This window comes from Saimiri boliviensis, chromosome 7 (genome assembly GCF_048565385.1).
Source record: "Saimiri boliviensis isolate mSaiBol1 chromosome 7, mSaiBol1.pri, whole genome shotgun sequence".
NCBI classification, from domain to species: Eukaryota; Metazoa; Chordata; class Mammalia; order Primates; family Cebidae; genus Saimiri; species Saimiri boliviensis.
In genome coordinates this window covers 40,497,240-40,524,814 of record NC_133455.1, presented here as the reverse complement: position 1 = coordinate 40,524,814, position 27,575 = coordinate 40,497,240, and the positions used below count along the sequence as shown (strand labels likewise).

The following is a 27,575-nucleotide window of genomic DNA, read 5'->3' as shown; positions in this document are numbered from 1 at the left end:
TGCCCTCTAATTCCCAAGTCCATTTTTTACTTTCAAACATTTCAGCAGTTTCTTCTATTTATTTCCATATTTGTACTATATATATAGCTATTTCTTGATTATTTTGAAAACTTATTGACCACTGAATAATGACTTCCTCCAGGTAAAACGAAGGTATCTTTCTTTTACATCAAGTCCTGTCCCCATAGGCTTAATGTGATTATATAAAAATTTCTAGTTAAATCAGTAGAAGTAGGACAGGCCACAAAGGCTGATCCAGGCCTAGAAACTGCAGAGAATGATTTTTTTTCTTGGCTAAAGTTGTACATACTCGAAATTACTATCAAGGCAGCAAACAAGCAATGCAAAAGACCCACCTAAGCATCAGGCGACACATGTATTGACTCTGGCTCTTGGTACCTCCCTTTGTTCCTCTCCCAAGGTGCAGCCTCGGTTCAAGGTCCCAGCAGTCCACACATTTTGAGGATTTGTCTAGATCAGACCAAACAGGGATGTGAGGTCGTTACTGATGAGCTGGCTTTGGTGATGGTAATGGGCATTAGCGCCATGCCAGCACTCCAGAGCTAATACGCTATTATTATATATTGGTTGGCTATAATGTACTTCTGTTCAAACAATATTTTTAGAATTCTGTCTAAATTTTTTAGAATCTATAAATTAAAAAAAATCCTTCTTCATATTGATCTCCTGAATACTAAAAATAGTATAAGGCCAACAATTATTCTTGGCACTATGTATGTAATTTAATCATTGAAAGCTACATGTAGATTAAGTACCATGACACCAGAAATTTTCTGAAGACTTTTTGTTGTTGTTGTTAAATTTGAGACAGGGTCTCACTCTGTTGCCCAGACTGGAGTGTATGCAACAGCACAATCTCAGTTCACTGCAGCCTTCAATTCTTGTGCTCATGTAATCCTCCCAACTCAGCCTCCCAGGTTGCTAGGAATACAAATGTGCACTACCATGCCCAGCTAATTTCTAAACTTTTTGTAGAGATGAGATCTCACTATGTTGTCCAGGCTAGTCTTGAACTCCTGGCCTCAAGAGATCCTCACTTTTAGTGTTGTGCATTCTATGGGTTTAGGTAAATTTATAATGACACACATCTCTATCATTACGGCATCATACAGAATAATTTCACTGCCCAAGAAATCATCTGTGATCCACCTGTGGTCTTATTATGTTTTTCCACAAACCTGCTTACAATCTTCTTTAAAACTTTATTTTAAATAGTTAATGAATTTGACATTTCTGACAACCTTTATTGACTTTTTCTTAGTTGACCATTATAGCCATAATATTTTTACTGAGAAAATACTCTCACATGTGCTGAGGTATTTTGTAATTGCAGAGTCAATTTTGCTCAGTGAAGGATATTCTTAAGGGAGTTACTGAATTGTATAAATATTTTAGTCTAATTATTTTAAAGGTACTATAGGATATCCTTCATTCAGAATGCCTCCTTTTTCAAATACATTTTAGGAGACAAAATATACTGAATACATTTTTTTCTATCTGCAATTATTTTAATGTTGTGTCAAATTTTGATGCTGCAAAATCATAGGCTTTTTAGTTTTATTTCATTCTCACAGGTAATATAAATTACCATTTTAAAGTGGTAGTCCTTGAAAAGATTTTTCTCACAAGTTGAGATACTTAAGAACGCAACTATAGAATTTCAAAATTAAATTTTGTTCACCATGCAAGCTACCATTGTTTAATTTATTCCATTCCTTCCTTGCTTTTGTAAGAACAAATTATATCTTTCTATATGAAAAATTTGTTTTTAAGAACCGTAATCACTAAAAACTTTAAGAGCCAGTTTGGTGCTCCATTTCTTTTGAATATTTTGACTGACGTTTTTCTAACTATTTCTGAAAATTTAGAGTTCTCATTTTGGTATTATTAAATTTAGACTTCTCATTTGATATTATTATTAAAAAATAGTTATTCAAAGGCTTAAATATTTATAAAATCTAAGATAAGCAACAAAGAGAGAAATATATACTTCCAGAATATAATTTTTTGTTTACGTTTTTAACATCAGCTTCATATAAACAAATATGGTTCACTTCAACTATATATATGTGTGTATGTGTATATATATGTGTGTGTGTGTATATATACATATATATATAGAACTACTTGTAAGTTTCAACAACTATAGCTTTGATTTTCCTGCTGCTTATTTAAAAGCAACTATGGATTATGTATGCACTATGACATGCTTTGGCTCTGTGTCTCCACTCAAATCTCATCTTGAATTGTAAGTCAAAAATTAGGGTTTGAGAACTTCCACCCAGATTTCAGAACATGCATGGAAATGCCTGGATGCCAGGCAGAAGTGTGCTGCAGGGGTGATGCCCTCATGGAGAACCTCTGCTGGGGTAGTTGCAGAAGGGAAATGTGGGGTCAGAGCCTGCACACAGAGTCCCTATTGGGCAGTGCCTAGTGAAGCTGTGAGAAGAGGCCCACTGTCCTCCAGACCCCAGTATGAAAGATCCACCGACAGCTCTCATCATTCACCTGGAAAAGCCACAGACACTCAACACCAGCCTGTGAAAGCAGCCAGGAGGGAGGCTATACCCGGAAAAGCCACAGGGGCAGAGCTGTCCAAGACTATGGGAACCTAACTCTTGTATCAGTGTCACCTGGATGTGAGACCTGTAGTCAAAGGAGACAATTTTGGAGCTTTAAACTATGATGTCCCCACTGGATTTTGGACTTGCATGGGCCCTGTAACCCCTTTATTGTGGCCAACTTCTCCCATTTGGAACAGATGTATTTACCTAATACCTGTGCACCCACTGTTTCTAGGAAGTAACCAGCTTGCTTTTGATTTTACAGCCTCATAGGTGGAAGGGACTCGCCTTGTTTCAGATGAGACTTTGGACTGTGGCCTATTGGATTAATGCTGAAATGAGCTAAGATTTTGGGAGACTGTTGGGAAGGCATGATTGGTTTTGAAATATGAGGACATGAGATTTAGAGGGGCCAGGGATGGAATGATATAGTTTGGCTCTGTGTCCCCATCCAAATCTCATTTTGAATTGTACTCCCATAATTCCCACGTGTTGTGGGAGGGACCCCCCATAGGAGATAATTTGAATCATGGGGGCGGTTTCCCCCATACTGTTCTCATGGCAGTGAATCAGTCTCATGAGATCTGATGGTTATAACAGGGGTTTCTGCTTTTGCATCTTCCTCATTTTTCTCTTGCCACCGCCATGTTAAGAAATGCCTTTTCCCTCTCATCATGATTCTGAGGCCTGCCCAGCCATGTGGAACTGTAAGTCCAATGAAACCTCTTTTTCTTCCCAGTCTTGGGTATGTCTTTATCAGCAGCATAAAAATGGACTAATACACACTATAATTCCAAGTGAATTTCTGCTCTATGAGTTTCATCATTTGCTTCAACAAATTTCATATCACATTATTACCCCAGAAGCAAACATTGTCTCTTCAGTGTGGAACGTTTTAATTGATTCTACAATAATATTCCTAATATTTGGCATTTTGCCTTTAATATTATAAAATGCAATTCCAAATGCTTTATTTTGATTATATGAAAAAATCTTTCTATTATTGGAATTTACTAATTTTTGTTTAACATTCAATGACATTGATATAAAATTGGCATAATTGAACTCTAGGAAGTTTATATTTTGCTAATGAAGCCAATACTTAAAAAGCCGTCGTTTCATCTTTAACATGTATAAAAATCACTTGAAATTATAAATGAGCAAAATTAACTTAATAGTCATTTGATCTAAATGAAAACTCATGCATTGTGGACTGACAGATAAATGCACTTTCTTTAGTAGCACGTGTTAAATTATCATCTTCAGGTACAGTTTGGTTTAATTAATAACTTTTGAAATAGATGCTGGTATTTATTAGGTTTGTGTCATCTGGCTGTCATGTGATTAATGGCATTACTATGGCTTCTATGATAAGAAAAAAAGGTGGATTAGTGTTGAGTCCACATTTACTTTTTCCCCCGATTGATGTTGGATTATTCATATGACATACTTTAGCCAACAGAATGTTGGCAAACCTGACAGGAGTCCAATCTGCATGTTATATGATCTTGTTTATGTTTTTCTGTAATCTTCATTGAAAACATCGTGACAAGCCAGGCATGGTGGCTAATACCTTTAATGCCAACACTTTGGGAGGCCAAGGTGGGTAGATCGCTTGAACCCAGGAGTTTGAGACCAGCCTGGGCAACATGGTGAAACCCTGTGTCTACAAAAAATACAAAAATTAGCTGGGCATGTTGGCACACACCTGTAGTCCTAGCTACTTGGGAGGCTGAGGTAGGAGGATCACCTGAGCCCAGGAAGTCAAGGCTTCTGTGAGCCAAGACTGTACCACTGCATTCCAGCCTGGGTGACAAAGTAAGACCCAGTCTCAAAAAAAAAAAAAAAATCAGGTAGCTGATTCCTTTCTAAGTCAGCCAAACCTCTATCCGCAGACTCTTGAGGATAAATATAAATGCCTCTTTATGAAGCCACTGTTTCAAAATGGTTTATACACAAAATTATGGTGACAATGCTAAAATAGATGGGAAATGTTGACATCTTATGCAAGTTTTCTGAAAAATGAAAATTAAGTACATCATTTTTAATTAAACATAAATTTTTGCTTAGTTTAGTTGACTAGGGCTAAAAGAGTTTATTGCAAAATAAAAAAAAGTTATCTAACAATAAGACAGCTTTAGATTGCTGAAATAAACTAAATGACAAAACCACTGACCAAATGTATTAAGACCACTCTTTATGTTCTCTTCACATAAGTGCACACTCTATTGCCCACACACATTTGGCCTACCCTTAACCTAGATTTCCCACATTCCCACTGCCGTACCTTCAGGGAACTTCAAGCATCTTGCAGAAACAGAACAACTAGGTGCTAGCTACACAGTGGCTAGCAGAGTCCTGGCATTGAATATTACCTCTGACTAAACAATGTGGGTGTCAGAGTGCATTTTCTTTTCTTGTCAGCAAGAAATGCTGTCCTCTGAAGGAAAACAATAGTTATATTGCATCAAAAAGGGTGAAGGCAGAAGAATCACTTGAGGCCAGAAGTTCAAGACCAGCCTGGCAACATAGTGAGCCCCCATCTCTACTGAATGAATGAATGAATGAATGAATGAATAAAATAAAGCAGGCAAGGTGATGCATACCTGTAGTCTTAGCTGCTCAGGAGGCTGAGGCAGGAGGATGGTTTTAGCCCAGGAGTTTGAGGTTACAGTGAGATATGATCACAACACTGCACTCCAGCTGGGGCAACAGAGTAAGACCTTCTCTCTAAAAAATTTAAGAAGTAATAAAATAATAAAAGGTAAGGAAGAGAAAGATAGGTAATTGCTGATTGTCTTTAAGGTTTAATCATGTATTAAAGTGAGTATACTGCTTATTACAAATGCATCTCATGTGCTTCAGATGAAACTCTTAGCAGAAGCTGCAACTATAAAATAGAGGCCTATAAAACCATCATGGATTATTGTATTAATAATTCCTCAATTATTAATTTGTTAAGAACTGATAAATAATAGACAAATAAAAAGGCAAATATGATTCCAGGACAAGTATATATTGGGATCATCCCAGGCAAACCATGATGGATGGTCAACCTATTTACATGTGACCTGTTTTTTCTCTCTAGAAGTCTTTAGAATCTTATCTTTGGCCCTCGTGATCTGGATGGCCATAATAATATGCTTGGTGTATTTCTTGTTTTTGTTTGTTCTATTATGTAAGGGCTCACGATTGTCATTTTAAAAATTATTTATTTGATAATTTCCTTCCCTCTGTTTTCTATGGTCTCTCTAGGATTCCTTCTTGTCGTAACTCATGAATACATCTCTTGGATGGATCCTTAGATTTTCTTTTCTTTTCTTTCCTAATGTTTTCATATTCTTGTACTGTTTTACTTTCTGGGAGATCTTCACGATTTTATTCTCCAAATGTTTAATTGAATGTTTTAGTTCAGTTAGCATATTTTACATTTCCTATGTTCATTTCTGTTCTGATGATTGCATTTTTATAAAGCATTCTTTCTCTCTCCGAGGACATTAATTATGATGTTGTAAAGATTTTTTCTGCTTTCTGCACTATTTCTGTATTCTGCAATTTCCTTTTTCTCTGTTTGGTTTGGTTCCTTATGTTTTTTTCTCAAACTTCTGGAGGTATCTGTTGTCTCTCTGAGTCTGTGAGGGACTAAATAGTCTGTGATGCACATATTCTGTGTAAAAGAGGCTTTTAACTGGTCAACTTTACAGTAGGCTAATCTGGCAGGGATCCAGTATTTTGCTCTGGGAAACCAAATTTTCAGTATCTGTAGATACTTTTTCTTGGATAGGATGTTCTAATTTCCCACCGAGGCAGTATAATCTTGATGTCTTGCATTCTGAAATATTATCAGAGAAGGAGGTTCGTTTTTACTCTTCAGTGTCTCAACGTTTACATAATGCTTCATTTTTGCACCATTTTTTGGAAGGCCATCATGTTTACCCTCCTCTGTGTCTGATCTCTCTGACTCCTGAGTCCCTTACAAGGTATTCAGAAAATAAGCATTGTATCTCTTTCAGAATATGTAAGGAATAGCCACTTGATATTTAGGGGTAAAGGAAAGGGTTTGGTATCTAACTGCTTCTTAAGCAGATTTTCAACAAGCCTCCAGTATTTCCTGCTGTAGTACCTAATGCTTCTCATGTCTGAGCCTCTCCAAGTTTTACAGTATGAATTAGCTACTTCTTGTTGGGTTTATCCTCTACTATCTAAAGTTTCAGCTCTTTCCCTATTTTAACCAATATCATGCTCGCTGTTTAAATCAGTTATCATCTTTCCAGTTTCTAAAATTAGATTGACAGCTATAATTTGCTTTTTTTCTCATTTTCTCTCCTTCTTTATGGCTTTATAGATTACTTATTCTTTCAATTTAACTTTGGTGGGGGTTTGGGAGAGAGTAAAGATAAATGCACATGTTCACTCTGCCGTGTTTAAGGGTGAGTTTGTGCTAGACTGCTGCATTTAATCCTTAGCAAGGTGGCCAGATTTAGCTAATGAGAATATAGGGGATCTCATTATAATTGTTTTCTATTGCTGCCATAACAAATTTCCACAAATTTAGTGGCTTAAACACCACACACATTTATTCTCTTATAGTTCTGGAGGTCGGAAGTCCAAAATCAGTCTTACTGGGCTCAACGTGAGGTATTTGCAATGCTGGTTTCTTTTGGAGGTGCTGAGAGGAGAATTTAACTCCATGTCATTTCCAGCTTCTAGGGACCACCTGTATTCTTTGGCGTCTGGCCCCTTGCCCCATCTGCAGAGTATTATTCTAGTCTTTGCTTCTATCTGCACATCATCTTCTATGACTCCTCCAGCAACTTCCATCTCATAAGGACACTTGTGATTATACTGGGCCCACCAGACAATTCCGAATAATATCTCCACTGCAAGATACTTAGCTGAATCATTTCTACAAGTCCCTTTGGTCATATAAAGTAACATTTACAGATTCTGGGGATTAGGATAGACATATCTGGGGCTATTTTCAAGCCTACTATGCTCAGTTAAACTTGAATTTCAGATAAATGACAAATATACATGAGGCCTATACTACTTATACTATAATTGAACTTGAATTTCTGATAAATGACAAATCTACATGGGGCCTTCAGTAATTATACTAAAAATACTTCTGTTTTTATGAAATTCAAATTTAACTGGACATAGTGTTTTATTTGTCAAACCTATGCTCAGAACAAACTTACAGAGTAGTTGATATTTACAGTTTAGAAGTAAAAACATTGACATTGGAAGGGTTAAATAACATATCCAAGTTCACACATATTTTAGTGGTAAGAAAACATTTGAAATCTAAATCTTTGACCTCAAAGTTCATGCTTATTTTATCCATCTTTTCTTGGTTTCTTCCTGTATTTCTCCTTTTTTTACCCCTCTCCCTCCCTTCCTTCCTTTTTTCATTGTGTAAATTATGCTTGCTGTAGACTGAATGTTTGTGTCCCTCAAATTCATATGTTGAATCCTAACCCCCAATGTGATGGTATTTGAAGGTTGGACACTTGGGAGGTGATTAGGTCATGAGAATGGAGACCTCATGGTGGGATCAGTGACCTTATAAAAGAGCTCACAGAGAGCTCCCTTGTCCCTCCTACCATGTGAAGTTACAAGAAGACTATGGTGGTCTGTGAACCAGAAAGCAGGACCTCACCAGACACTGTATTTGCTGGTTTCTTGACTCTGGGCTTCTCAGCCTCAAAAAACTGGGAAAAATAAATTTCTGTGGTTTATAAGCCACCAAGTATAGGTATTTTATAATAGCAGCCCCAATGGACCAAGATAATACTAATACTTAAATATATTCTCCCTGTAAGATATAACCATACTTTTATAAGAAACTGCCCATACTTCTTTGACCACACAAGTGTGAACCTGAAACTTATGCTTCAGATCCAATTTACACTTGTTTCCATGAATTGGTGAAACATTAACAAAGTAAGAATTTCATGTGGCTTAAAATATATCACTTGGCATACACAGAGAATGAAGTGCTATAGTTAATAAAATACTATACTTAATAGAAAATCAAATATAAATCATAAAAGGAGAACCACTTTCCAAATATCTAGACAAAAACACATGCTATTTAGTAGTATTTTTATATGGAGAATAATCTTTTCTTGGTGATTCAATAGCTATCATAGAGAAACTCTGTATTTTATTCTAAATACAATTAGTATGTTATAGATGTGTCAGTGTAATGGTAACAGTAAGCAGAATATTCTATTAAATTCCAATGAATACAAGAATTTCTTATGTTAAAATTATTAGGATCTCATGTGTTATGGTGATTTCTAGTGTATATATCAGGGGCAGCAAATATCTTCTGTACTAGATATTAAATAATTTCAGCTTTGTGGGCCTAACAGTCTGTAGAAATTACTCAGCTCTTCATTTTATATTGGAAATCAGCTATAGATAATATATAAGCAAATTAGAGAAGCTGTGTTTCAATAAAACTTTATTTAGAAAACAGGCAGTTGGCTGGATTTGACCTGAGGGCTACAGTTTTGTTGATCCCTAATCGATATGCAGATGGTCCCCAAATTTCGACCACATTTTCTAACATTTCTCTTTAATTCTATAATTATATTTCTAACATTTGCACTTAAGCCCAAAAGACCTAAAACAAAATCAGAATATCTTTCTAAATCAGATGGCTATACTACCAAATCTATTTCTCTTCTAATTTCTCTTTCATCTTTTGTTCTCCAAAGTGCATTTCTCTTCTTTGCTTTCCAACTCTTCCAAGCAGCTTTTAATTTTCTTGTTTCTACTTTCAAGATTCTTGTTTGTCCTTTTCCTACATTTCTTTTGTTACTGTCTTAGTTCAGGTTTTCATTAACTTGTCTGTACTCTCACTGTGGTCTCATGTGGAGCATTTCTACTTCTGTAACCTTTCTGGTTCTTCATACCTATGCCTGCCAGTTTAAGCTTCCTGTAGCATAGGACTGAACATAACACTTCTTAGCTCAGGAGACATCATCAGCTCCCGATTGCCCCAAAACAATGGTCAAAGTCTTTCATGATCTGGATCCACTCAATTTCACCAAATATTATTTCTCATTTGACTGCCTTATAAGCTCAAGTCCAGCTGAAGTAGACAACTTATTTTATCTTTCACACCAACCCTGTGCTTTCCATTCTTCCCATCTTGTATATTTTCTTGTGTTGTTTGCCTGTTTGTCTAGAACTGCACTGGCCAATATGGTAGATATTAGTCATCTAGTTCCTCAGTTGAATTAGCTACACTTCAGGTGCCCCATCGCTACCACACTACCACACTAGCGTGGTAGATACTAGCCAGATATAGCTACTGGAAAGGTAAGATCCTCTTTTAGACAGAGAAGATAGAGAACCTTTTCTTTTTCTCTTTTTTGAAACAGAGCTCCCTCTATCACCGAGGCAGGAGTGCAGTGGCACAATCTTGGCTCACTGTAACCTCTGCCTCCCAGGTTCAAATGATTCTCCAGTCTTAGCCTCCCGAGTAGCTGGGACCACAGGTATGTGCCAGCATGCCTAGTTGATTTTTATATTTTTAGTAGAGATGAGATTTCACCATGTTGGCCAGGCTGTTCTCAAACTCCTGGGCTCAAGCAATCCACCTGTGGCAGCCTCCCAGTGTGCTGGGATTACAGGCATGAGCCACTGCGCCCGGCAGAATATTTTCATTATTGGAGAAAGTTTTATTCAATAGCACTGCCCTAGAACTTCCTGCTCACATTACCTCACGTTTAATCCTGTAAGATTTCTATTGCCTAGTAATACTATCCCTATTTCTGGTGTGCTATGGCACACCACCCCTTTCTGTCACAGCATTTTATTGATGTTGCTGTTATGGGTGTTGCTGTTATGGCATGACTACCTCCCATCCTGAAATAGACTGACTTAAAAATATGCTATGCTCTGTACAGACTGCTATTTTCATTTGTTTCTTTTAAAAATTTCTTTAACAATTAATCCCAACCCATTACATAGTAGGTATTCAAAAAGAATTTGTTGACAAGCCCCATTGAAATATTCTTTAAAGTTTTATAAATAGGGAAATGTTTCTCTCACAAAGAGTAACGATTTTGCTTCATACATTTACCAGTTAGAATTAGCGTGAAATTTGGGACAGGGAAACTGTGTTTGTAGGAATGATATTATATTTTAGAAAATCTAATGATAAATCAACATGATTTTCATCAATTGATTTTCATTGGCTTTGGGAGGCAGCATAGCGTAATGAAAAGAAGATGGATGTGGGGACTAGACTGCCCTACCTTAGAATCCTGTTTCCATCAATTACTGACCCAACTTAGCCAAGTGACTTAATTTCTCAAAGCCTCATGGAGATGGTAATAGCTACCTGTGTTAGCTGAAACTCCTTGATAGCAAATGATAGAAATAGAATCAAACTAGCTTTTTAAGAACAAAAATATTAAGGGACTCATGTAACTGAAAGTGTCTTCAGCATGGCTGGATCCATGTGCTCAAATAATGTTATAGCTCCATTTTCAGGCAAACCCTTGATATGTAATAGTGAGACGGCCACTAGCAGCTAAAGCCTCACATGCCTTTACAACCCAGTATCCAAGAGGAACAAAAGCACTTTCCCTTAACTCTAGCAGTCATTCCAGGGGTGTTCTCTCATTGATCTGTCTTTAGTCAGGAATATCCTTGTATCAACTGTGGCTAGGATATGAGTGGTCAGATAAGCCAAGCCTGGATCAAATTGATATGGGAGGGGGCAGAGAAGTGCTGGATAAAGAAGGGTGGGGTCCCTGGCGAGAGCTCCACCCTTGGGCCTGTTCCCATAGACCTAAATGAGGATTGACATTTCTGTTTTCACACCCAAAAAGTTGCCTTTTGGCCTGCCATGTCCCTCATCCTGTGCCCATAAAAACCTGAGACCCTAGCGGACACGCACGCAAGTGACTGGATGTTGAAAGGGGCAGAACAACACATCAGCAGACACCAGCAGACCAGTGATGATGGAATGATGCATATGCTGAGGGGAACATGGCTGAGGGCAGTTGGAGGAGAGTCTGGTGCCTGGGTGGCCTGACTCCGGGGGAAGACCACTTTCCCACTCCATCCCCCATTCATCTCACTAGGAGCTACCTTCATCACCCAATAAAATTGTGCACTCATCCTCCAAGCCCACGTGTGATCCGATTTTTCTGGTACGCTAGGGCAAGAACCTGGGATACCGAAAACCCTCTGTCCTTCTGATAAGGCAGCAGATCTAAATGAGCTGATGAACACAAGCCGCCTGCAGACTCCTGCAGATGCTGCAACATACACCCACTGGGGCTTCAGGGACTGTAAACATTCAACCCAAGACGCTACTGTGGGGACGGAGCCTAAAAACGCTCCCCAGGACCTGCCCGTCCACATGCACCCCCCTAGGTATTTAAGCAGATGGGCACCGAAGGAGTAAGCCACACTCCTGTTGCATACCCCGTGAGATGGGTAAGAGGACTTTCAAAGTCACCACACTGAGGCTTGGGGCAAGGTGAACAGTCAGGCCCACCAAACCCTATGAATGATACAGAATTGCTATGCAATGGAGGCTGGCTGCTTCTTTAAAGAAAGAAACACAGGACGATCAAAAGAGGTTATGTGCTCTAATTTAAGGGGTGTTACACTGCACCATTCCAGAGGGCACTCCTACTGTATCCCATGTGAACAGTGCCTGCTTGAGTTGGGCAGCACAAAGGATCTCTCTCTATTACAGGTTTGGAGGCTTGCTGGAGCGGGGTGACATATAGGGTCTCTCTCCGTTACAGATTTGAAGTGATGGTTAAATGTTATAATACAGATAGCATGCCAAGCAATAAGTAGATCCTCGAAAAAAAAATCTTTTTAGTTTTTGCACCCCTCTTTTCCACTGTAACTGAGAAAAGGACATATTATTCTACACTGATTAAGATGTGGATTAGACCACTCCTGACTTACTACCACTTGTTCTGAAATAACAGAAAGAAATTATGGTTTCTTCTAATAATCTCACCACATATAACATTTTACAGTCAATGCAAATGGTCATGACTAATAAGATTAAATAGTTTACAGATGATCCTGCATTTAATTATTAGTACCTCTAGAAATACCATATTAATCCAAGGTTGCTTTGTAAATGTCTTATAATTAAAATATTATGGTAGATGGAAATCTGGCCTCCACTGACCTTTACTTCAACCAGAAAAGTTTCCTAGTTGTTAGTTTCACATTCAACAGATTAACACTTATCAGTTTATCAATACTAAAAATTAGTTTTTTTTGTTAATGCAGAAGTCTTCAAAAACATATATAATTGGGACAATATTTTTCCTACATAATCAAGTCCAGAAATAGGTAATGCAAGCTCTGGTGGGATAATTCCACTAAATTATTAGATACTCACATTCCTTCTGGCTTTCTGTTCATATATCTTTAGAGTGCAGCCTATCTTCATGTTTTTAAGAAGGCTGCCAGACGTACGGCCATCATGTTGACAATTCGCATAGTCTGGAAGGAGAAAGAGCAGAAAGGTACATGCCATTTGATTTAGACCGCTTAGAAGAACGTTCTTGGACATCTCATATTGTATCTTCTTTTGGCCAGCTCTTTGTAATATAACCATATATGTAAAAGAAACGTGGGAAATCTAGTTTTTATTGTTACATGCTGAGCATACTACTGTTCCAAATAAAAACTGGGGATTTATTAATAAGAAAGAAGGGGACAGTAAACATTGAGTTGGCAACTAGTAATTAGCATGATTTCTAAGATGTTGTTTGCATAAAAGGTTCTAATCTTTAAAGAAAAACACCTAAAAACTCTTGATGTAATCAAACTCTGGGACAAGAAGGCTCATGATTCCATTAGCTCAATGGTGTGATGCTCAAAGAAGGCAAAATGGTGGTGGCATTCACATCTTAGTTTTAAAAGCGTTAAACAACTCTGTTTATTATGAACATTTTGAATAATAAGTCATAGTCCATGGACACCCTTCACTACTTCCCTAGGATGCTTTTGAAAATGGAGTTAGTAGATTTAAGCATGTTTTCATTTGACAGTTCCTTCTCACAGTGTGCCTATACCCATTTAGACCAAGAGGGGTGTTAAAATGCAGCCAAACAGGAAGTGGGCAGTGTGTGCCCTGCCATATCTTGGAGCTGTCACTGAAGCCCAGGCTGCCCTCTGGGAGGTCCTGAACTGGGCACATGTTTCAGCCCATTCAGCTCTCATTTCTTTCTTCCCCTTCATGGCCATGGGGTAGTGATTATGTCAGCAAGGCAAATGGCTCATTAATGTGGTGGGGAGCCAGACTGAACATTTGGAAAACACCCACATATTTAAATGGGCCAAAATGAGCTTTCTGCTCAAGCTGCCAGCTGGTTTGCCTATAACATCAGCTTGCTCAGAAGAGGGAAGGAAATCATTTTTGCCAGTACTTATTCAGGTTGAAAAATTATGCTTTACTTTGATTTTAGCAGTCTCTCAAGTGAAGGGTTGATTGCATGATCTCTTTTCTTTACTGCTGGCTTCAATTCTACATATTCCTCTAGAGCCAACTTGTCTTATCTTCTTCAAGTAGTTTACCAGACGCTGAAGGCCTTAGCAGTCTCTCCTAAAATGTGACTCCATTCATTGATAGCACAGACCATGTATTTGGGATTCATCACACATTGCTTTGTTGTGTTAGTTGCCTTTTTCTGTTTGGATCTCCCATCTCCCTAACTGAATTTAAGGTCTCTAAGGTCTAGGGAACCATATAATTTATTATCCAAACTGGAATACTTTTGAGAATATAAAGATGTTATTAATAATTACATTGGGACACCTCACACAAACCTAAACTGCCTGAGCAAATTATGATGTCTGGCAACTCTATTAGGGTTAAAGGACATTATTTACTGCTTTTCTCTGATCATCCACAGAGTCTAATGTAATTCACATGTAAACAGACAGCAAACTCTTAAAAATAAGTAGCTTAGCAAAGCAACAAACAATTCCTCTTACAACAGCTATAAAATAGGTGGAAAATGTGAACAGGTTCCTACTAGTGGGAGATTTAATAGATCAATATAGGGAGTAATCACAAGGTAGAAGCCTTTAAATAATCAGATAAAAACTGTTCACAGTAGAAACCAGCCCCAAATTTATGTTCTTATCATTATGAAGCCATGGGGTCCAAAGAGGCACTCTTACCACAAGAATAGAAAGGGAAAAGTGTTTTTGATAGGCATTTTTGTAAAGCGTGTTCTTTTTTCAGAAGTATCAGGTGTCCTAATCATTAGGCTAACATCCACATGGGATGATGCAAAAGGAAATAGGGAGAAAATCAGATAGAAAAATAGACTCATAATCAAGACACCATAAATTCTCTGCAGTTAGTGCCCTCTCCTAATATAAAGCTTCCACGTCTCCAATTCCCCTCTTTCTCTATTTCCTACATTCTCAGATTCATACATGTCACCATTTCAGCTATGACATAAAGACATTTTGTCAGACAGAAGAAAAGTTGGGACCTTCTCTCCCTGTGTCTCTTTCTTGGGGAAAACTTTTCCAGAACTCTCCAAAATGACTTCCTTTGATATTTCATTGGCCAGAATTGGCCTCATGACTATTTCTAAATCAGGCACCAACAAGGGAAAGATTAGGGAATTGTCTTGGACATAGCATCCTGACACTGGTAGGCGGGGGTGTCTTTTCCTGAGGTCTCAATTCAAACAATCGCTTCAAATGTTGTTAAAGATAACTTCATTTTTAATCAGATACTCTGCCCAGAGTGTTAGATCAAGTTATAATCCTCTTGTAATGTGGATAGTAATATCTGAACCACTAGTTCTCTGTACTAGTATACATTTTTGTATATATCCCAGAATTTTTTGTAACTTTCATCACTGCTGTTGAAAAATGACATAGGGTAATATTTTCCTTCTTCTTTAACTCCTACTAAATCTACATCTATCTAAATTTCCAAATCATTTGTTTATGTCTTTTTTTTTTTTTTTTTTTTTTTTTTTTTGAGACAGGGTCTTGCTTTGTCACCCAGTCTGGAGTGCAGTGGTTCAATCGCATCTCACTGCAACCTCCACCTCCCAGGCTCAAGCAGCCCTCCCATTTCAGTCCCCAGAGTAACTGGTACTACAGGCACACACCACCGTACCTGGCTCATTTTTGTATTTTTGGTAGAGATGGGTTTTGCCATGTTGCACAGGCTGGTCTTCATCTCTGGACCTCAAGAGATCTGCCCACGTCAGCCTCCCAAAGTGCTAGGATTACAGGTGTGAGCTACTGTGCCTGGCTTGCTTTATGTCATTTTAAAATATAACACTTGGAAAAATCTGCCCTATTTTATATGTATTGGCATGCTATTCTTTTTTTTTTTTTTTTTTTTTTTTTTTTTTTTTTTTTTTTTAGGCGGAGTCTCCCTCTGTTGCCAGGCTGGAGTGCAATGATGCAATCTCGGCTCACTGCAACCTCTATCTCCCGGGTTCAAGTGATTCTCCTGCCTCAGCTCCGAGTAGCTGGGACTATCGGCACGTGCCACCACACCCAGCTAATTTTTTTGTATTTTTAGTAGAGATGGGGTTTCACCGTGTTAGCCAGACTGTTCTTGATCTCCTGACCTCATGATCCACCTGCCTCCACCTCCCAAAGTGCTGGGATTACAGGCATGAGCCACTGAGCCAGGCCTAGGCATGCTTTTCTTATATCCTTCTTCTACTGTACCCCATCACATTATAACACAATTGTCTTGAGACTTGACAGAGTCTTTCTAGGCTGACCATGTAATTTTTGAGAATGAAGAGATCAGTGGCTCTAAGCAGACAGGGCACTAGGGCAACTGGCATAAATCAGGATTGTTCTGGGCAAAAGAAGATGTATGTCCCTCCCCACTTCCATTTAACATCACCCTCACATTTTAGATGCTATTTGAATATTGGCTTATGTAAACTGAGTCACTTCCTATTGAAAGTATTTCAAGCTTCATTAAAGTCCCAATTCCATTGCTTTGTCCACAACAACTGGTTTTTCTTGCTGACCCATTGTAATATAAATTGTGGCTCAAGTCCAGAACTAAAGGCATTTCTCACTTCTAGCTTTAGAAAGAAGAGTACGAGACTACTAATAAATGACACACTGTTTCCCTGATTCCTTACATTCAAATAGTTCCTTTAGACATCTGAAACATGTGAGGCTCCTTTAGAGAACCTCAGACTTAGAATTCTGATTTATACACATGACACATTAAGAGAAAACTAACCTACAGTGGCATTACGGCATCAACAGTCAGACTGCAGACGTAGTTTGACGAAGATCCCAGCACACACTGGATTTTAGAAATACGTTCCTTTTTTCGGGATTTTGGAAATCCTAGAAAAGACCAAGATTTGGAGTCAGATCACCTGTGTTTGAATCCTAACCTCCATTACTTCTTTTCTTCAAATGAAATCTCATCTGAATATCACGGATAATCATAGTACCTCTCTGTGTAGAGCCTCTGGGAGAATTAAATGAGATAATGTATGTGTAAGTGCTCCAAACACCAAAGCTCTGTATGAATACATATTCTTCTTTTCATCCCTATTTAAATCAACTCTTTCAATTCTGTCTTTCTCAAGTAGCCTGAGGCTGGGTCACCAGAACACAAATGTACAGTTACAAGGCTTAAAAAAAAAAAAAAAAAAAAAAAGCAAAACAACTGGTTGTTACATGATCCTTGACAACAGTTGGACAGAACTTTTTCTTAAATTAAATGAAGTGTTTTGGCAGCCTATACGTGTAGCCTAAAGCATAGCAAGAGAAAAGAATTATTTTCCTTAGGGAGAGTAATTTTAACAGAAGTTCAACTTACACATTTTTAATATCTGTTAATATCTGTATTTTGAATGTACTGCTAAGTGCAAAATGAATATAATTAGTTATGGGATATCTTGCCCTTGGCTACAGTACCCATTAAGCTTCAGCATAATATATCATTCACAACCTATTCATACCCTGTGGTATATTTCAGGACTTCGTATACTGTAGTCTCTTAAAGCAAATCGTGTATATAGTTTCAGAACCTAACAGTTGTTTCTTCAGAAGGGTTAGAAGTGGGTGCAGCATATCTGTGGCCTTCAAGTAATTTAGATAGTCATAAAAATTCCTTATGTACAGGCGCTATACCTTTTTATATATAGGTCACTAGCATGTAAATGAAACTGGCACAACAAGGTAAATGTGTATAAAATAAACTACAGAAGAGATAGATTTCTGATGCGCTATTCAGTGATGCCATAGATAGCAAATGATGATTTTGGAGTATTTTAGAGCCCTAATGTAGAATTTTCAATTTCCCCAGTTTATCCTCCAGAAATGATCACTGTGGTATACCTGTGATTATTGAATGGCTATTATACAGATGTAAATGGGCATACCATTCCTGATACCTTCTAACTTTGTGATCACTGTCCCCATGGAGTCCTGCAGAATAGCTAGAGAAAGGCTAAGTAGCTCAGAGTCTGAATCAATGGGAAGCTGTTTAATAATTGATGTTATCAAGTATGTTCACATACATTGAAAACCAAAAAAATTTGTGATTTTCCTGAATTCTTGATGCAGTCTAGAACAGCTTACTTTACAAAGTAAAGAGCACAGTACAGACAATAAGAGTTCTGTTTGTGAAGACTAACACAGGAAGTGAAGCTACGTCTGATTCTACAACATGGTTAGAGTTTCACAGACAAGAAACAAGATCTGTAGCTTGATAATTATTTAAATACAGACATATGCGCAATCAGTCTAGAAGCTCCCTGAAGGCAGGGATAGGTCACCCATTTTTTGTCTATCGCTTCTTTACATTTCTCTAAGATGCATCTTGGACACAATAATCACTGTGAACATATTTGATAACATCAATTATTAAACTTGGGAAATTGGAAAATACTCCAGTATCATCCTTTGCTATCTACTGCATCACTGAAATATCTCATCAGAAATCTATCTTTTCTGTTATTTATTGTGCCAGTTTCATTTACATGCTAGTGGCCTATACATAAAAAGGTGTAGTAAGGGTTGTTTATCTAGTTTTAAAAGGCTTAAAAAAAGACTTTTTTAACTTGTAACTTTTTAACCAGTTAAGTGGTATCTTAGGAAATAGGGAGAATGCATTTCAGTTTGTTACACTTCTTCATTTACTGAGTAAAAACCATATGCCAAATACCACATCCCTGGAGAAGGTATAAGGAGTCTGAGTGTGGTACAGCTCTTACCCCCAAGAAACCATAGCAGTGTGGCTAGGGGGAAACTCAAACAAAAGAGCTTATCAGTTGACAAAAATGTACAGATATGCATTATATTCATCATTGCTGGGTATTATACAACCATTCCTTGCCACAGTTGTGAAAGGACTGTTTGATACTATAGGTCTAAACTGAACCTGTTTGGTATCAGAAGCATACGGTGGTAATTAACTTCCAATAATTGACATTCCAAATTATCTCCACCTAAACAGTCCCAGAAAAATGATTCCATTTCAGTTGTTTCGATTCAATAGTTTGTTAGGTAGCTGAATTGTTTTTCAGTTTCTGGTTGTGGTTTGTGGATCCAGCCTACAAGAGTTCAACTAAATCTTCTCTAATACTTCAACATGATTATATGAGTGTATATATGCACATATAAATACATAAATATATGTGGTTTGTATGCACATACACACACATATATCTGAAACTTGAAATACACCATTTTTGTTCTCTCACGGTTCAATTATGGAGCACAGATCTACTGGTCAGGCTGTTCACCCAGCCTACTATAGTCAGCCGTCTTTAGGAGAGTGTGGCTGAGTCCTCATCATGCAGGCAAGAAAAGGAATATTGGAAAGTGCAATGGCCCTGAAAGTGCTCAGATATTTACTGCACACCATGATGACTACATCTGAGAATCTGTTCCTCCTTTATTCTATTTTTTCTTAAGAAACAGGCTTCTCTTTAGGAATGAATGTGTGGAAGCAAAATGACTAGTTTGTAACAGGCAGTACTCAAAACTGTTGTGAGCACAATGTAGAAGCCCAACAGTGAAATTGCAAACTGAGAAGAGGAATCAAACAAGGGCAGAAAAGCAAGCGTTAGGCTTGAGAATAAATTATGCATAGGACAAAATTGGTACTCATTTTGAGAAGGAGAGGTGAATTTAAACAGTCAAGTAATAAAAAGTCATTGTTCAATAGAAGCTGTCTAGTGTAACGTTTAACAGCATGGACTCTATCCCCAGAGGTGGGTCTGAAACCTGAATCTCCCACATACAAGTTCTGTGACAGTGAACCAGATCTTATATTCTCTAAATTTCTCTTTTGTTTTGTTTTGTTTTGCATATAGGGAGAGGAGTAGATACTGTCTAAGGTTGTGAAAAGGATGGTTCATACTAACCGTGTGTAGCATTATGAGTACACACTATGTGTAAGCATGTTACATGAATAAATTTATGAACCCTCATATTAATCCAATATGCAAGTGACTGTACTGTTATTACTATTCCTAGGTAATATTTAAGGAAACTGAGCTTTGACTAGATTAGGTGACTTGTCCAAAAGGATAAAGCTTAGATTTTTTTGTTTTTGTTTTAGGTAGCATAGAGACTTTTTTCACCTTTTAGATTCAGTGGGTACACATGCAGGTTTGTTACCTGAGTATATTGCATGATTAAAGCTGACATTTGAACATGGCAAAGTGACTCTAAAGCTTATGGTTAAAGGACTATACTGTCATATTGCCATGTAGAGAAAGTGCTTATCAAAGCTTAGCATATAGTAAGGCTTCCACATGCAATAAAGAGCCAACTAAAACAGAACAATTAAACATTAATTGAAGAGGAAAACCAAATCACCCAGCAGGAGGAAATTGACCGGCGCTTTCTCCCAAGTGTATCTCACGATAGAGGTATGCAGGCATGAGACAATGCTGAGAGGACTGACAGAGCTCAATTCAGGAACAAGTGATGAACTCCTCAACAAAGTCCCTCAGGAGAGTACTTTCTTTCCTCCCCTTTCAAATGAGGCTGACCTTGAAGTTGTGCCTAAATTGCTCACCACAGTCTCAGGCTCAACTGGCTGACCCATCTGTCCAAAACACATGCATCCTCAAGTTCTCCCCATTTCATGGGGTATCAAAAGTAGGGACCTGAACCTCATAAAGTTAGTACAGGCTGGGGTGTTCACCATCCTCATAGCTGATTCACGGTTGCTTTGCTTATTAAATTGCCTCCGATCTGGTCCGCAGGCTGTGAATGTGAATACCTACTTAGGGCTGACTTTGAATCCAATTGGAACAGTAGACTTCATTACTACACTTGAAAACCTAAAAATGTTCAAGGGGAGGTGGAAAGGGGGGAAGGCAGGCAGAGGGTGCTAGGTGCTTTGTTCAAACCACCAGGGTCTCCTCTGTCAAGATGGAAGATGGCTGTGGTTGAAAGTTTCTGCCCATCTTTGTCCTCTGAAATTATTTGTATTACACAAATCAAAAAATGGAACGTGCCTGCCTCCTCCTCATTTGTCTCCCCTCCCCTGACACCGGAACGAAAGCATACTCATCACACAATAGTCCTTGTTGAACACAGGACCCAAAGAAAACCTGCTGCTCCAAATAACTGTCACATTCTCATGTGCTCAGTCACAGGAATAATTTCAGTTTCTCTCTTCCCCACCATTGGAGATGAGGTTGAGGTCACGGGAGAGAAAGAGCCCTGTCTTGTCTCCCAACAAGAGGGGTCTGTGCAGCTGCTGGGCCCACCCCAGACAGAAGGCACGCGGCAGCTGAGGCTCTTTAGAAGGCTTCCCACCCACTTCCTGAGTCTGGCTTTGATTTCTTAAAGGGCAGATGCACTTATTCCAGAGTGGCTCCCTGATTCAGCTGGGGGGGTGGGGGTGGGGGGTTGGGGGGAGGAAATAAAAGGCTAAAGCAACCATTTCCTTTTCTGTAGCTCCTTTGCTTTGTCTCAGATCCTCTTTTCTGAGTTATCTGCTACCAAGTCTGTCTGTCCTTCCGCTCAGAGCCGAGTTTTGTTGAGTGCTAGATAATCACCTATCTTAATTATAAACAGCCTCAGCTCAGAGGAATGGTTTTGATAGGAAAGTCAACACCAGGAAGCAAGATGGGCAGGTAGCAAAATGGAACCCAAGCCAGTTTTCCAATAAAAAACAGAAATATATATATATATATATGTGTATATATATATATATATATATATATATATATATATATATATTCGTAAGTAAGATTCAATTCATCCTCCATGTAGTAGCAGCCTGGAGGCTCCCTGAGAACTGATCTCTGCCTACTTTCCCCTTTAAACTTTTTTTTGAGATAGAGTCTCACCCTGCCGTCCAGGCTGGAGTGCAGTGGTGCAATCTCAAGATCACTGTAACCTCTGCTTCCTGGAGTCAAGCGACTCTCCTGCCTCAGCCTCCCAAGTAGCTGGGATTACAGGCACATACCACCACGCCTGGCTTTTTTTTTTTTTTTTTTTTTTTTTGTATTTTTAGTGGAGACGTGGTTTCACCTTATGGCCAGGCTAGTCTCAGGCTTCTGACCTTAAGTGATCCTCCTGCCTCAGCACCCGCAAAGTGCTGGGATTACAAGCTTGAGCCACCATGCCCGGCCACCCCTTTAAATTTTATGCTTCAGTAACAGTGTTGATTTTACCTCCAAAATACAGAGTTGTTTCATGCTTCTGTGCCTTTGTGGACTCTTCTCTGTGCCAGAAATGCCTTCTCACTGTGTCTTCCTGGAAATACCTTATTAGACTTTTAAAAACTGAGCAGACATCATCGCTTCATCTACCCTCAGCCATTCTCATTTAATTGGTCTGGGATATGGCCTGAGCCCTGGGAGGTTTAAGTGCTCCCCAGGTGATTCTAATCTGCACCAGAGTTTTACAATCACTGCTTCAGGCCAGCGGTTTGCAGACTTGAGCAGGCATCAGGACCAGCTGGAGGGCTTGTTAAGGCACACAGTGCAGGGTTCACCCCCCAGTGTAGAATTCAGTCGCTCTGGGGCCTGAGAATTTGTATTTTTCTAATTTTGTTTTTGTTTTTGACTTTTTGTGTGTGTGTGTCTTGTTGCATACCAAGTTTTTTTTTTTTTTTTTTTGGTAAGGGATTTGCTAATGTTTTTGCTATTAGTACTCACACTGTTTCCTTTTTTTAAGAAAATTATTTAAAGCTGACAAAAATTTTATCTATTTATGGTGTACAACACGATGCTTCAATATGTACACATTGTGCAATGGCTGCATCATGCTAATTAATATATGCATTACCTCACATGCGCATCATTTTCTTATTTATTTTTGCAGTGAGAATTTGTATTTCTAACCAGTTCCCAGATAAGGCTGATTCTGCTGGTCCTGGGATCAGGTGTTGAGAATCAAGGCTCTATTCAAACTCTGTAACTTGCACAGGTTCCTCCCATTGCACTTATCACCCTGCATTGTCATCAACTTATTTGCATGTCTACTTCTGTCTTTTGAAGGTAAGGACATTAGCTTTTTTTATCGAACTACAGAGCACTGCACCTGGTATATAGTAGATGCTCAATGTGTGATCACTTAATGAGTAAATATTCAGTGTCTAGTTGACACAGAGAAAGTCATGTACCAAATATATGTGAATCTTTTTAACATAAATTATTTAATCTAATAAATATCTCATGCATCTAAATTTAAATCTAGAAAGGGGTTCCCTAAGCCTCTATGAATTACATCTTGGATTTTGGTGACAGGATTGGGTTGGTAAAGTACTCCTCAGTACGTGAGGATAAAAAGGCCTTGTGCAAAAGCAGATTGGATTACATTACATCAACAACACCTCTTTTAAAACTGACATTTAATGATTATCTCTATCAATAAAGGCCTTTTAAGAGCTCTCCATAAAATGTTGTGAAAAATGAGAACATTTAAAATACAGACAAACAATGGGTCCCATTCATACAGTTTCTTCACATTATTTCTCCCGTATCATGGATCTCAACCAGGCTCACTCACTCTTCTCCAGTGAAGCTGGCACATGTTAACCATATTGATCATCTGATTACAAATATAGACTGTGGCAGGGAGTACTTACAAAAGGAACCCATTTGTCCCTGTGGCTTTTATGTAGGTATCAGACTTAATACACACCCAACTACAAAGCAATAGAACAAGGCAGTAAATGTTATTCCCAAGGAGATTAGACTCCTCCTATACAGAATAATGATTTCGTTGTTTCATATAACCTTATAAAGTAAGTCCAAAGAGAAGTTTTTAAAAGTTTCCTAATCTTTACTAATTTCTTAAATATTTATTCCTCAAGAAAAATAAATTCTCTCTATTCATTGACTCGTAGAATATTTTTCAAAACCTAATAAACCTAATAATGTGTTGGCATAGGTCTTTCTGCACGCAAAACCCGGACCGACATCTTTCTGAACAAAATATGTGTTGTGTGTGTGTGTGTGTGTGTGTGTGTGTGTGTGTTGCTTGCTGTCCATTTCAGCAGCCTTCTACTCTGATGACAACCTGATTATTCTGGAAAAAGCAGTTCCTGTCCTTAGTGGCGCAGCATGTAGTTATTTGGAATTTCAGTAGTATCCAGGTAACATTCTTCATTGAGTCAGTTGGGAAACATAAGATGAGAAACTCATCCTTCAAGTTTCTGGTCAGTATTTCTTGATTAGAGCTCTGGGTCTCTGTGTCCACTCTAATTGTTACCTAGAAACAGGGTCTTTAGATTCTAAAAATGTCAAAATACATGGATATTGACTTTTTGAATTAAGTAGATTACAATTGAATTCCTTTTCAACAGTAACAGGTGGCCAATGGGTTGAACATGATCCAATCGAGAATAAAAGATTCTGTAGATTGCACCTTTCTTTCCAAAAATAAAATTTTGAAAAGTACAGATTTGCCTAAAATGTATGGGTAATGCATTCAGAGTTCAGACTGACCATGTTTAAGTTGTAAAGCCTGTTGTATGAGCAGGCAGAAACAGATGCCATAGCTGTTCCCTGCCAGGATGTGCTTCGTGTCTTTTGTTGGTTGGTTGGGTGGGTGAGTGGGTGAGTGAATGGTTTGGTGGTTGTTTGGATGGGTGAGTGAACGGTTTGGTGGTTGGGTGGTTGGGTGAGTGAATGTTTTGGTGGTTGGGTGGGTGGGTGAGTGAATGGTTTGGTGGTTGGTTGGGTGGGTGGGTGAGTGGGTGGTTTGGTGGTTGGTTGGCTGGTTGGGTGGGCAAGTGGGTGGTTTGGTGGGTGGGTGGGTGGGTGCGTGGGTGGTTTGGTGGGTGGGTGGGTGGGTGCATGTGTGGTTTGGTGGTTGGGTGGGTGGGTGACTGGGTGGTTTGGTGGTTGGGTGGTTGGTTGGGTGGGTGAATGGGTGGTTTGGTGGTTAGGTGGTTGGTTGGGTGGGTAGGTGGGTGGGTGTGTGAGTGGGTGGTTTGGTGGTTGGTTGGGTGGGTTGGTGGGTGGTTGGTTGGTTTTCAAATTATCATGACTGCCTTCGTTTTTTTGTTTCTTCCTCCTCAATCTTAAATGAGAGACCTATGAATGTACCCCTGGTTGGCTGTTCCCAAGCCTGCAGGGCCCAAGTCAGGAGTGCAAATGGGGGCCAATATGCCTAATGTCTAAATATTTTAAAGTTATGACTGACGCATACAGATTGCTGGATAAAATAGATTCTATCCTTTCCCTAATCCAGTACATCTTTCTAATGACAAAGTGTTTTAAATATAAAAGCTATTGTTTTCATATATTTGAAAATCTATAAAATATCAAAGATGACTGAACTAATACTGTACATATCTGGGTATTCTATTGATGGGCTGCCAAAGTTTGGGAGAAGATTTAAGTAAAAATATAAATGATTCAAAAAGTATTTCATATGCATTTCTTAAAATTTATTTCTCTGCTTTTATTTAAGTAAATCACAAGTTTGATTCTATTGATAGTCATGATCTAAAGTACTAAAAATTAAAATGTGATTATGTCCAAAATATTCAGTTTGAGTATATTTTAAGCAAAAATATAAAATAAAGCAAACTTAAAATATAAAAATCTTTTTTTTTGGTTTTCAAAAAGTTATTTTTCTTCTCATTCAAATTATTTCATAACTAAAAGAGAAATAGGAATTATAATTAAGAGGTATCACAAATATGAATAAAGATTATTAAATAACACTTTTGGCCGGGCACGGTGGCTCAAGCCTGTAATCCCAGCACTTTGGGAGGCCGAGGTGGGTGGATCACGAGGTCAAGAGATCGAGACCATCCTGGTCAATACGGTGAAACCCCGTCTCTACTAAAAATACAAAAAATCAGCTGGGCATGGTGGCGCGTGCCTGTAATCCCAGCTACTCAGGAGGCTGAGGCAGGAGAATTGCCTGAACCCAGGAGGCCGAGGTTGCAGTGAGCCGAGATCGCGCCATTGCACTCCAGCCTGGGTAACGAGCGAAACTCCGTCTCAAAAAAAAAAAAAAATAACACTTTTATTTTCTTAAAAAGTAATTAAATGTCACTAAATGTGTTTATAAAACTTAATCACACTTCCACAGGGCAGCGTACATTTACTTATCAATGTAAAGAACCAATATCTTGCTGTGCACATGCTTTACAAAAGAATTGGACAAGTTAAAATAATTTGTTTTTATTTTCCTTATCCAAGCGTGCCTGTCATTCGAATGCTCCCTGTCTTCCTAAACTTTTTCTGACTTCCACATTAGCAGAAGCACGATCCACAAACCTTCATGGAATGTGGATGTAGTTTTTGTTGTTGTTTTTCTTAGGACATAGGTCAACTAATTTGAAGAGGTATGTCCCTGGGGCCTGAATGGTGTGGATGTTTTAGGATTTCAGTAGTGCTGTGATGGCTCTGAGTACAAGATTCCAATTCATAGAGGCCCTAATGTGTTCGCTAATGAATGTAGCGTTTCTGGGTTTGTTACATGCAGGGCACTCTAGGGCTTGGTATTCATCGGACATTTATTCTCACATACCTCTGCTTGGCTCAGGCCTTTAGAGACATTCAGATTCTCACTTGGATTATAGGAGTAGCCTCATTTCTTCTAAACTCAATTTATCCTTGTGACTCAGGAATACACATAGGTGAGTGAAGAATCATTTTCTCCCTCTTTCACACCCAGATTCTGAGACTACATGTGAATAAATGAAATAAAGCAAATAAAAACATCATCAAATGTACCTGTGTCTAATGAACCACTCAGCCTCTTTTACCCAAAATTCATCATACAGAAACTGAAACTGCCAAATTTGGCAAGAGCAGTTGTGGCCTGATTCCAGCTACTGACAGGTGAATAGTATTCAAGACCCAAACATTACTTAATGACTAGTGCCTATCATCACTGCACGGCTAGGTTCAGCTACAAAGCATAAAATCATAGCCAATATTAATTAAGCATTCATTATGTGCCAGGTAGTTTGCTAAGTGCTTCATATGTATGATCTCACGTGGTCCTCCCCATTGTCTTGAAAAAGGGCTGAAGCTTGAGGGAAGTTAAGTAGCTTGTCTAAGATAACATAGCAGGGAAGTAATAGCAATGGGATTGAAACTCAGGTTGTCCAAGGTGAAAGCCTGTGCACTTAAATACGATTCCACTCTGCTTGCCTCTTTGTTACCGGCATCAGGCATAGCGATGGGAAGGTCTGGGACCAGGTAAGGTCAACATAGGGGAAACTGAATCGGCTGCCAAGTTGCACCCCAAGGGAAGCAACCATCAACCTAGTATGACAAATCCAAAGGAACACACCAACCTTGTGTTTGATTTGTATTGATGTCACTTCCAAGGAACTAGGTTGGTGTGTGGACATCACAGCAGAGTATAGAATCTTTAGGGTGATGCTTGAAATAAACTCATTGGGCTGGAAAGGCAGAACTCCAGGGAAGATAAAAACAGAAATAACATTATTGGGCACTTCCTACATGCTAAGCCTTTCACACCTTCTGCTCATTTAATTATTGAAACAAACTTTTACCA

At 38.6% G+C, this 27,575-nt stretch overlaps 1 long non-coding RNA gene across 1 annotated transcript; it reads right to left on the bottom strand.

The window, feature by feature from the left end:
• Positions 1-10: 10 nt before the first annotated feature.
• LOC141585092 (uncharacterized) lies at positions 11-13,080 on the bottom strand. The gene is made up of 3 exons (XR_012518382.1): positions 12,988-13,080; positions 5,192-5,315; positions 11-471 (listed from the first exon to the last, which is right to left on the bottom strand). It is a non-coding gene; the product is annotated as an uncharacterized LOC141585092 (long non-coding RNA).
• Between the last annotated feature and the right edge of the window lie 14,495 nt (positions 13,081-27,575).